Source organism: Vidua chalybeata, chromosome 1 (genome assembly GCF_026979565.1).
Source record: "Vidua chalybeata isolate OUT-0048 chromosome 1, bVidCha1 merged haplotype, whole genome shotgun sequence".
Taxonomy (NCBI): domain Eukaryota; kingdom Metazoa; phylum Chordata; class Aves; order Passeriformes; family Viduidae; genus Vidua; species Vidua chalybeata.
In genome coordinates this window covers 103,531,221-103,543,349 of record NC_071530.1, presented here as the reverse complement: position 1 = coordinate 103,543,349, position 12,129 = coordinate 103,531,221, and the positions used below count along the sequence as shown (strand labels likewise).

Here is a 12,129-nt window from a genome sequence, read left to right as displayed (position 1 = left end):
CTCACTCTCTCTGACAGGGCATCTGTCCCAGCTGATAAAAAGGAAGTAGAGTAGTACAGATGACAGAGCCTATATTTAGAAAGGCTTTTAAAACAGCCCCACATGGCTTTTTCATGAGTGAACTACAGAAATAGCTTATGTTATCACAAAAAGAAAAAGGAAGGGTGGGGGGCAGAAAGGTATACCAGTGATTAAAAGAACCCAAATCCTAGCCTACCTAGCCTACAAAGTTATCAGCACCATGATGACAACATGCAAAAACTTATTCATTACAGCTATTTGGGGATCAGTGGAAGATGGAAGAGTGCCTGATCCGTGCTCAGTATCACACTGACGAGGCTGGGATTCACCACTGGCATCCTCTCCTGACTTAAAGAAGAGCAGAGCTATCTGAAAAAAAAACCCATATATATGCTGAATCTGACTACATTCCTGTAAGGGTAATGGCAGCAGCAGTGGGGACCTCAGAAGTGAAAAGTGGTGAGGAAGATATGGGTTAGGCAGCAGGAATGAAGCAGCATGAAGGTCTGATGAATTTCTGAGGGACATAATGCTGGAGGTGTTCTGTCTTCTACAGCACCAGGGAGAGGTATACAGCATATTATATTTAAGATTTTGATTCATATTTTTTTGAAAAATATGCACTGAAAAGTGTCAAGAAGGGAGTAAGAAGAACAATAGCAGCTTTAGAAAATGCGACCAGTGGAAAAACATTTCAGGAACTGGATTTGTTTGCTCTGGGAAAGAGGGGCTGATAAGAGCCTTGCAATACATTCAAGCTTCTTGCAGACAGAAAGTAATGAAGCATTTGCTAACAGTGGAGCAAGAGCTTGACTGGCATCAAGTGGGATTTAGGGTAGACATCATATCAACTATAATGACAGTCATGAAGAGGTTATCTATAGCTGTGTGGAGTCATCATGGGACACTTACATACTGATAAAAAAGCAGCAACAAAATTCCCTGTTTGCAACTTTGTAAAGCATAAGATACTAAGATTTCTTCTATTTTGCTACCCCTTCCACGTGGGTTGACAACCCTAAATTCACAAAATGCATATATTCATTTCTGTTTCAGAGCACCTGGATGCACAGGGTGACATTTTTGTCTCCTGTTTACCTTTAATTTCTATGAATCAATGAAATGACCTGGGTCTGTTTTGATCTCTGAATGGGGGGCTTCACACAGCAATAAAGCCCAGGATCACTGCCATTTCTGCTGCCCCACTTGCACACAAGGTTTATGAAGAGTCTGACTGACTGGGTTCCCTGCAAACACCAGGTCACCTTCTGGAGGTCATAACACCTACAGCATCCCAAGGCTACCCTAATTTCTGAACGGAGAAGAAAAATCAGGCCATCACAACATGTTTTGGATCACTTTTTCCTGTCCTGCTGATCCAAGCAGTTTTCCCCAGGGGCAAACATGGATTTACCAGTGGAAGAAGGGAACTACATTTTCACACTAATTTCTCTGTTGAGGTCTCCAGGCATGGCATGCAGTTGCTGCTGCACCCTTCCTGGCATCCAGAGTGAGGGCTGGCTCTGCTCCCCTCATCCCCCACTGCCAGGATTGATCCACCAGCTCCAAAAGCAGAGTTGATTACAGCCACTGCCCACCACTCACACCAGTTCCTCCAGATGGGTCTTGTCTGGAAGAGCTCACGTACACAAGCTGGCAAGCACACACTTCTCTGAGAGTGCTGAGTGTAACTATAGAAATGCACAATTTAACCCAAACCTGACAGCTGTTTTATTCATTAAAAAAACCCAAAAGGTGAAAGCAGAACTTCTGAGAAACACAATGAACTGCTGCTTATAACAGACTTCAGCAAACCATCTCCTCGCAAAAAAGCTTTAATCTTCTCAAATACTGCACTGCAGGAAGGTAAAGGGAACCAGAAACAATACACAAATAACTTAGCAAGTCTGTATAGTGAGAAAAAACAGGTAATTACAGGAAGGAGGCAGATGTGAGGAGGAGGAGAAGGAAATGAGGAAACCCATAATGGAGAATACAGCAACATCCCACAGATGTTGATCATGAGAGAATTGCATAGAAACACACCTAACTTCACCCCTCATTTCCACATTTCACTGAAAAAATCTTGGCCTAAAAAACCCCACCGCAAAACTGGTTGTAGTTTTATTACAACCAATTGATAAATACTTCATTCAGAAACTAAAAAGGCAAGAAACAGCCCTCAATGGCACAGGCTGATTTTTTGCAAACAAGTGACTTTGATTACTTGGGTTACATTTACATGAGGTTTTGACCTTTCTAAATTGCTCTGGAGCCAAATGTTCACATGGGGCTCCCTGTGCACCATTCACTATTTAAAAGTTGTATTTAATGTCACAGAAGCTGAGTGTGCTTCAGGCATCACATCATTAAAGTTGATATTCTCTTATATTGAGCAGAAAATAGAACCAATTCAAACTTTAAAAAAAAAAATAATTGCAAGGGGTTGCTGACACATGGCAGGTGTGCTACATTATCACACTACCCTCAGGCCAAAATACTGTAACACCTGTGAACAATATTTTTTGTTTCATGCAGTACCTAAATAGAGTGTGCTCCAGTGCTCCCAAGCCGGTGACCTGCCTAACCTCACAAAAACAACAGAATCAGACAGACAAGGTACAAATCAGAGCATCAAGCCCATCTCCTCCAAGGGCTTCTGACTCCCTCTGATCAGACATTTATCATTCCAGCTGAGGTGATGGAACAATCTATGAAGTAAAAGAAAATTTGAACTGTAATTTTAAAGTATCTCCTCAGCTTTACTGATTTATCTTATTAATTAGAATCCAGTAATAAAACCACTTGTTTTTGCTTTATTTTACTGAACAGTGCTTGAAAAAGTCACAAAGGATTGTTCACTGATAAATTAAACCCTCCCTAGGTTATTACTTCCAAAAGCAGTATAAATGTAGCAGTATAATTTTTTTGTTTGAGTTTGTTTGGATTTTTTTTCTTTTTGAGTGACTGGATACTTTTCATCCATTTTTATGGTTTGGAGGGAATTCACTGTTACACTTTTGTATCCTTTTTTCCAATCCAGTGTGGCTCAGAGATGGAAGAAAGGAAGACGAACATTTTGCACCCAGTTGCCTGATGCCTCTTTCAGCTGGCCACAGTCATTTCCAGTGTCCACCACTGCTCCTTCCCAGCAAGACACAAATCAGCACTGCGGCTGCAAGCTCTGCCACGGGCTCACAGGCATTGCTGCCTTGCAGCATGCTCAGCTTCAGCAAGTTTTCCATAAAACTCCCCAGAACTGAGCATTTTAAAAGCAGTTTTTTAAGGGGTCATGAATTACTTCTTCTCAGAGGCAGATGTCTGACCTGGGTCATGCAAGGCAGGACATTTGAGCAATGGTTTCCCCCGCAACATCCCAGAGCAGTGCTTGCTCTCCATCTCTAGGAGCTCCAGGTGGATTCCTCAATGCTGGATTAAAATAATTGAGAAAACTTCAAAAATTCAGGCAGATACAAAAGGAAGGAAGAAGTCAGAGGCAGTGAAAAAAATGCAGAAGGACCACCCTGAATTCATGCTGGGTCCTAGTCAAATAAAGGCAGCTCTGTGTGACAGCTCTGTTTCCCCATACTAAGGCCTGGGGACAGAAGTGCTCCTACTTCATCGTCGTCTTTTCCTTTTGTTCCTTCCTATACTAACACTAATTTTACACCCCGTGTTTCAACTTCTGAAGGCACTAAATGTGTCTGATGCAGCAAGGCTACTTGATGGTGAGGCATCACAGCGTTTTCAGTTGTAATAACTTTTGTTTTTCTGAAATGGATTATTAATTTCATATTTAGATTTTATCCTCCTGGGCATTCACGTCAGTTTTGAATATAAAACACATCCTGCAGTATCAAGTAGAAGACTTTCCACTGTGGAGCACTTCATCAGGAAACCACTGTCTCCCCAAACAAATTAAAATCTTGCGCACCTAAACAACCAAACCCACGGCATCAGACAGCTAGGTTTTCATACCTAAACTCTTCTGGGATCAACATGCTCCCCAGAGCTTTAATTACCTGCTAGAAATTACAAAAATACCATTCAATTGCACCAGCAGCTAGCCCATGACACGTGTGCTCCAGGTTACACTGTCACTGCAAAAAACAATCTCCCAGAATCCTCTGAAAATGCAGTCCAACATTTCCCTCCCCCCTGCTCCCAAAACTCAAGTGCACATACCGGCAGTCAGCCCTAATGCCTCATAGACACCAGCTGTAAAATCATGGGTTGGATGCAAACCAAGATTTGAGGATGGTTTGGGAGCAGGGACTTCTAGGAACAAATTGGTCAGTGGAAAAACGCATGAACAACACGTATATTCATGGTGGGTCCAGGCATCTGTAGTGTGATCTCACTTAAAATCAGCCAGAAAGTGGGACTCTCTTCCAGAGCCAGTGACACTTTGATTAGATGTTTTAGAACCTTTTCAGTTAAATGTTTCCAAAGCATGGGAAGCTCCTTCACACCTCCCAGTGCACACTAGTTCAGCCCTGAGGGTCCTTTGCACGATCAGCTCTGTAAGGAATTAAGAGCAAGCTTTCAGTGTCTTCACATAACATCCTAGTAAAGCCAAAATCTTTCACCATCTGTGCAGCTCCACCATACTACAGGGATTTGCAGACCAGCATCCAATACAGCCTGACAAAGAAAATAGCTTTCTTTAAAGAGGCTCTAACCCTTTTTACCTAATAAACCCTGAAATGCTTCACATACAGCTCCATAGTAATTACACTATATACTCCTGACCCAGTGTTACACTGGATTATGCTGTCTCTGAAGATGGATGTCACCAGATCTGGCAATTCCTCTAAAATGTGTATGACCTCCTTGGAGTTCAGACACATAGAAACGACAGGAGCTCAGAGAGGACAGAAGGGGTTGAGGCAATTGGGACAGACAGGTGGCCTAAAGTGTCCCCACAAGACAGCGGTCAGAAAAAGCAAATGAGGGAGGAGGGGAAAACAAGAAAGCAGAAAGTTGCAGTAATGCAGCCTAATCATAATAGAAAAAAAAAAAAAGAGTAAGAGGGAATGGACAACTCTTGCAGCAGAAAGAAGAAGAAAAGCTCTTTGCAGCTTTTAAATCACTAGGGTTTAATAAAAGTAAGTCACATAAATCTAGGTTATTCAACAGAAAGTGAGCATTTAAAATGATAATAAAAATATATATATTCTGTATCAAGTTCATAATTTGAGAGGAGAAGTGAAGGTAATTAAGCTAGATGCTGCAATTCCCAAAGTCTGTAATAAATTACTTTAAAACCTAAATTCTTTCCTTCCCCACATACTTTTCTTTAAACATACCTTTGTTAAATGTTTGAAAGTGTGTTTTTAAGGCTACAAATTCTGTCCGCTACAAAGGCTACTAATTCTGTCACTACAATCTGCCTTAATTTAAGGGAGAATGCTGCAGTTCAGAAACAAAGTGAGAGACTTTGACACCAGATACAATTCAATGTGCTGAGTTTCAAACTTGTCACGTGTGCTAACAAGGTAAGTGCCCAAATCAGCAAACTAAGTCCGTGAACAGTGGTTTTTGCCATCTTTCCTCCTGATGTTATGCAGGATCCTATACAAGAGTCTCTGGCCAAGTGACAAAGGATTGCTGTGCACTGTAACTAATGATTATTTTATGCCAATCCATTTTCTTCAGTACCCTTCAGGTCACAGCATGTAAAATTCATTTACATTCCACACTATATGCTAGTTTGGGTGGAAAAAATAATTAAAAAAAAGTAACTGGGTAACTGTCTCACTCCTGACTGGAAAATTTGCTCAAAAAGGCATTTATAATTTCAAAGTTTAACATATCAAACAATGTTGATATCTTAGTGCACAATTCAACCTTCTCAGGAGCTAATAAACATGTAGGAAATACAGTTACTCCCTAGAGTGTCATAAATGGTGACTCAACAACCACAAGCTTCTCCTAGAGCTATGTCTGATGCTAGATTAAAAACAGAGTCACATTTCACCTCTCCTTCCACTCTTCTGCTCACTCTGTAGTCTGTTTTCTGTGGGGACACAACTCCATGCCAATATTCACAGGGCCATTACATCTGAACTAAAAAATGAATGAGGTAATCTACCACCTCCCTGGATGTCATGAATGCTCCAGGGAACTGGTACCTTGCAGCTAGCCTCCAACCCGTTCTGCTCTCTGTCACCTTCACTACATACACGTGTTTTACTACAGCTGGGTTTGCAAAGAAGCAAGAAACCAACCAACCCTTCCCCCAGCTCCATTAATGATCCCTACAGCAGCAGCCACCACATTTTCTTTGAAAGGTACAGACATGCAAACATGACAAATGTACCACCACAAAACAAGCACATCAGATACATACTGTCTAAACTCTACCTGACAATATATTTATGTCACCTGTTACTAAAATCCCACAATGCTGAAGTTTACATGTTCCCCATAGGTCATTTATTGCAATAGTTCCCAAGCCTGGCTGTTTGGGAAAATTTTCCCAAATGTCTGACCTAGTTCCTCCCACTTGAAGTGTACTGAGTTCTCCTCACCCTGACAATAGTGGATGCATAGCCTGGCTCTGCAGCTCGCAGACAGCTGCTGTTTGCCCCGCAGACCAACTCTTGCCTCTGCCTCTTCTGGCAGTTCTATTTTTAGTCCTCTCTCAGGCTCTTCCTTCTCTCCTCTGTTCTCTTTACTATCAGTTCATTTCTTTCCAGAGCAACAGCATCCAAACCCTAATTTCAGCTGAAAATCAACTTTCCTTACTGATGCTGAACCTCGCGAGGACAGCTTTATATCTGAAAACAATACTTCTCTTCGTACATCCAGCTAGCAAAGAGTTAAATATTTTCACCATATCATGACAATTATCAACTTAGTTTTAACCTTTGATCCATTCATAATCCCACAGTGTTTTCTCCACACTGCTGCCAAAGGATCTCCCCAGTGGATAAAAACTAACTTAGCCACGTTTTATTTAACAAAAAGTCAGGAAAAAGCCCTACCTACTGGCTAGATATTATTTGATTTTTAAAAAATATTGTACTTACAAAGTCCCTTCTCTTTTGTTTGGTATCATTCAAAAAATTAAAGCATTTATTACCATACAAGATCTAGTTTCAGTGACAAGAGCACAAATGATTTATGTTAGAACAACTGCAGCTCCCTGTATCCAAAGTACATTCATGCCATGATACTCTCGTATTTATTAAAATATTAGGGATCACCAATTGGAAACACTTCCAATTTCACCTATAGTTTCCACTCACTGCTGACATACGCACTCCAGTTCCTTGACAGGTCTTGGGGGTATTAGAAACTTGGCCAGGCTGCCCCCCAGCATGTTTGCTGTAATGGTTTCACAGAAGCTGAGAACACCTTCCAAACAAGGCAGGAACTCAAAAGTTCTTGTCCACTTTCAAAAGCCACAGGGCCATTAAGCTGACCTGTGTGGCATTGCTGGCAGTGTCGCAACTAACTTATTAATAAACTGAGAGCAAGCTCACATCTGCTAGGAAAGGAAAATCTAGTCTACCTCATTTTATGGTCTCTAGCTGAGTCAAGCACATTAAAATATGTATTACCTCTGTCTAGCTGTCACTTTGTGTAACATGCTTAGGTGAACCCATGGCTGCAAGCCAGAGCCCAAACTGTTCCAATGCAAGCAGTGCTTTTGGGGAAAAGTTATTTACAATAGAAGTGTCAGGTTCCTCTCAGTATGCTGGCAAATGTTTGCCTCAACCCTTACTGAACCAAAAGTTAAATGGTGAGGAAAGACTGCAATTTCAGGTTAATTCTGGGCATCATAATACAATCATGAAATGAACTACCTGCTCTGCCTTAGCAATGAAAAAATGGAATAATCAAGAAAGATATAGAGACTGATTCCTTTAATATGTATTTTAAGAACAATTTCAATACTGGTCTCAAGATGGAACAAAACCCCAGCCTACATTACACTAGCAAGGAGACCTTCTCTTCCTACCTTTGGTACTGAGAGTAAACGTGCCTTGGGGACACGAAGCCAAGAAGGGGTTGACAGGCCAATATAGGATACTGCTTCCTTCCAACCAAGTGGTAGACAATGGCTGGCATTCAGACAACTGAAAACTTGCAGAGAATCTAGTTCAAGCTAGCTTAAGTGGATGCAAGTGTGGGCTTGGATATTTAGGAGTTCTTAAGAAGAAAAGCAGCTTGCAATATTTCAGGGTGGGGCTCTGAGACTTTCTTTTTTGTCTAATCCATTAGTAGTAAATAAGACCAGGAATGTGGCAGGGTCATGTGTGCCCAGAACTGCATCTAAGGCTCAGAATTACAGCTGCAATTAATGAGCTCTTCAAGGGGGGGCTTGGAGGGGCAGGGGGAGGAGGGGAGAAGAATCAACTGGAGGGGAAAAAAAAAAACAAAAACAAAACCACCAAAACTGAAACTACCCAGAAGATCACAGCAGCTTGCAGACTGAGCAAGTTAGAGATTTCTTCTCTTGCTCACATGCAAGCACACAATCAAGGGCACAAATTCCAAAACACACACATTTGAGGTTTTTCCCTGTTTCACCCCATTTATAATCTTTTACAGTCTCATAAAAGTGTGTTGCCTTCAAAAAGACAAGGATTCTTTTTATTTCTTATTATTTCATCTGCAGTTCACCACTTGACCTACACTGACATAACCTTAAGTGACACAGGTTCAAGTATGCAGCTTCACCATCCCTAAAGTGAGATGCATTTTATTAGGGTTTTTTCCTTTTTCCTCTTCCTCTGCTCACACTTCAGATGACAGGAAATGCCTGCTGTGAATTCTTGTTCAGCATTTTAAATAGCACATTAAGTGCTTTCTGTCCAATGCCAGACAGCTCCCCTTGAACTGTAAGCTCTCCAAGAAAAAGAGGTGTAAATACCTTTGTCCCTCCTCAGTGAGTGGGAAGCAGCTGGGCCAGAGAGGGAGCCCACAACCCCTATGTGCCAGTGCACCCACCCAGCACCCGCTGAAGCCAGCAAGGAGAGAAGACACCATCAGCCCCTTTACTCAACCACCCAGCTCCAGCTGTAACCAAAACTGGCAAGCACCCAAAAGATCACAATTTTTTAATGAATATTATTTTGTTATTTTTCAAGCACTCGACTGTACCACCCTATAGACCACAGCCATACATTCATTATGGTTGGTCACATGCAAGTAAGTGCAACAGAGGCTGAATTATTTTTGCAACAACCTCAGTATTGTAACACCGAGAAGTCTCATAGGAGACGGTTTTGCAGCTTATTAAACGAAATATACTTTTGTGCACTGCAAGTTTTCATTGTCAAGGAAGATCATGTACAGCTATAAATCTATGAAATTTATCATAACATAATAAATTATAAACAATTATAAATAATGCACATGTTCAACTTAGTTCAATTTTAATGGAGAAGATGATTATTTGAGTTTATTCCTCTAATACTGTGGCCATAGCAGTCTGTAAGGTAAATCAGGTCTACTACTATGGCTGAATAGAAGGCAATTTTAAAACTCACAGACAGGAAGTATAAATGTAAACTTCTCTAAGAGTAGAAACATCAACAAGCCATGATTGCACATCTGTTTCAAAAACTCCTCATAACAAAAAGGCTGGATTTCTGGTTTGGGTTTTGTGGGCTGGTTGGGTTTTTTGGGTTACCTTTGGGAGTTTGTTTCTTGGGTTGGGGGGGTTTGATAATTTTTTGGAGAGTCTTTGTTTTTCTCAAAAGTTGGCTTATGTTATCATTCTCTGTCCTCTCAGAGGATGACATCTGGTTACTGCAGAAAGCAGTTTTTTGTTAGAAAGCAGACTTGTTAAGTCATGTATGCACCTTGCAAGCTTGAGTCTGGCACACATCCTTTCCAACTCCTCTTCATTCAAACAAAATTTATATAGTGAAAAACATGTGCCATAGAAGAAAAAAAAATGCTATTTAGCTATTTTCAGAACAGACTGAATGTACTTGAATGACAAATCTAAACTGAGTACCTAGGAAAATGACAGAACAGGAAGACTACAGCCTTAACACTGTTGGCTGTAAGTATCCTTGCCCTTTGCACTGTTTCTAACCTCAGCAGTGGTGCCTGACCTGAACAACAGAATTTATGGGTAACCTGAGCAGATGCAGAACTATTTCCCAATGTATCGCTTTCAAAAGCAAAAGGATTTGGAGTTTCCCACCAACTGCATGTGTGGGTCTGCAACACCAGGTACGACATGCTTACAAACCCCTACACTCCGTGCCATGAGTTTTCTAACTTGTTTTAATTCACAGGTCTTTGCAGGCACAGGCAGTGTGCTGTCTGGGACAAGACCAAAGCCAGTGCAAGGCATGGGCATGTCAGGGCCTCAGCCCAAACATTTCATTGTAAGGATCCCCTTCTCTCAGGCCAACCCCACTCTCCTAATGAGGATATGAGTGCATGCTTCTCTCCCAGTTTATATTTATCCCTGGCCCAGGTGCTGTTTTCCAACTGTGAACACAAGCTCCCCTGTGCTGAGGACTCTGAAACTAAAAGAAAGAATGTGTGAGATGGTAAAATGAATTCACTCAAACTGGTGTCACGTGCCAAAGCACAAAGGCCTGGTGTTTTTGAATGTTCAAAGCCAGCATATGTTTGTCCCTACGCTTATGTTCTATATGTTTTTTGCCTCACTGAAGCCTACAGCAAACAGCTGTCATTAACATTCACCCCTTCTGCTAGCATTTTCCTTAATCCCTAACTGACTTCCCAGCCTATAATTAAACTTTCCAGCTGCCACACTAAGAGATGGCACCAATATCCATCATTTATTTCTAACTAGTCCTTAAAAAGCTCTTTTTCCAATTTCCAAGACCATGGACTAGAATAAAAGCCTCTTACCCTTACAAGTTTTTTGTTAAAAACCTTCCATTCACTTACAAACTGTCTCATCTTTTACCAGGGAAATTAAATGGCCAACTAGTATTATCTTAACAATTAAACTAATGCATTTTTATAGTGCCAATAGCTGGAATGCAAAGAGCTTGAAAACTGATGCATAAACACTACAAGTGTTTCTATATTTCGTATGGAAAATATACTAGAAAGAGCTCTATAACCAACAGCATTTACAAAGCTGTTTGGTTCAAGCCCAAAGTTTAAACAGGAGACTGAATTAAGATAATGAAAGACCTGATATCTTACTTTAGATTTCAACAGTAAATTTGGGTTAGCACTTCAATCTTGAAAATGTGTTTTTCATATTCATGTAAGAGATTATTTGAATAGCAGAGCTAGTTGACAACATTTCCATCTGGAACTATTCTTGCAGTGCTCAAGAGGACTTGATATTTTATAAGAAAATTACTGGCTTCACAGTTGAGAAAGGGAGAAGATGTCTGAAGCTAGTGCTGTATTTTTTGGTAATGTGACATAACAAGACCCCGAGGAAGCTGAACAAAGCAGGTGAAGGCAGTGGACACACAGTGTGGGGTTCAAACACTCATCATTCAGAAGCCCTTCAGATCCATTACAAGAACCGCCCCCCCCCTAAACAGCCACAAAATGCTGTTATTTTTTAAGCCCCAAATATCTGGGACACCTGCTGAGCTTTTGAGCCCAAAAAGTTTCCCCAACCCAAACCTGCAGTCTGGAGAGACACACACATCTTCCTCAGTCCCAGAGCTCTGCAACTCTGCACACCAAAACCCAGGAGCCTGTATCTCCAAATACTATCTGTTATAGAGTAAGGCAATATCTGCTTGACTGCTGAAGCACCATCACCAAAAACAGCAAGCAGGCTCCATTCACAGTATGATTGGCAAGTGCCAGCTGGCAGTCTTGACAGCCCACAGCCTGTAGCCTGCTGATGAAGACTCAGAGATGTTCAGGATCAGCCACCTCAGTGTCTCCTCCAACATGTTCAGGAGTCACAGCATGCTTTGGTTTTGCCTTTGGCCTCATGTGGCAGAGTAAAATTGAGTGCTAAGATGCAGCCTTCATGTTTATGAAACTGCAGGCTGGTTTCATAGAGGATGAGGCTGCAACCTTGCTGAAAGTTACCACCTATTTAAACAAAGTGGGGCTCCTTGAGGAAAGGAGTGCATTGGTTTTCCATGTTATACTACTGCTTGAGATCAACAATTCAACATTAAGGTT

The 12,129-nt window shown here is 41.3% G+C and overlaps 1 protein-coding gene across 20 annotated transcripts in view; it reads right to left on the bottom strand.

Annotated features, from left to right (window-relative positions):
* Positions 1-12,129, bottom strand: part of EPB41L3 (erythrocyte membrane protein band 4.1 like 3) — a 143,193-nt gene that overhangs the window by 73,056 nt on the left and 58,008 nt on the right. The gene's annotated exons all lie outside the window — the stretch shown is intronic.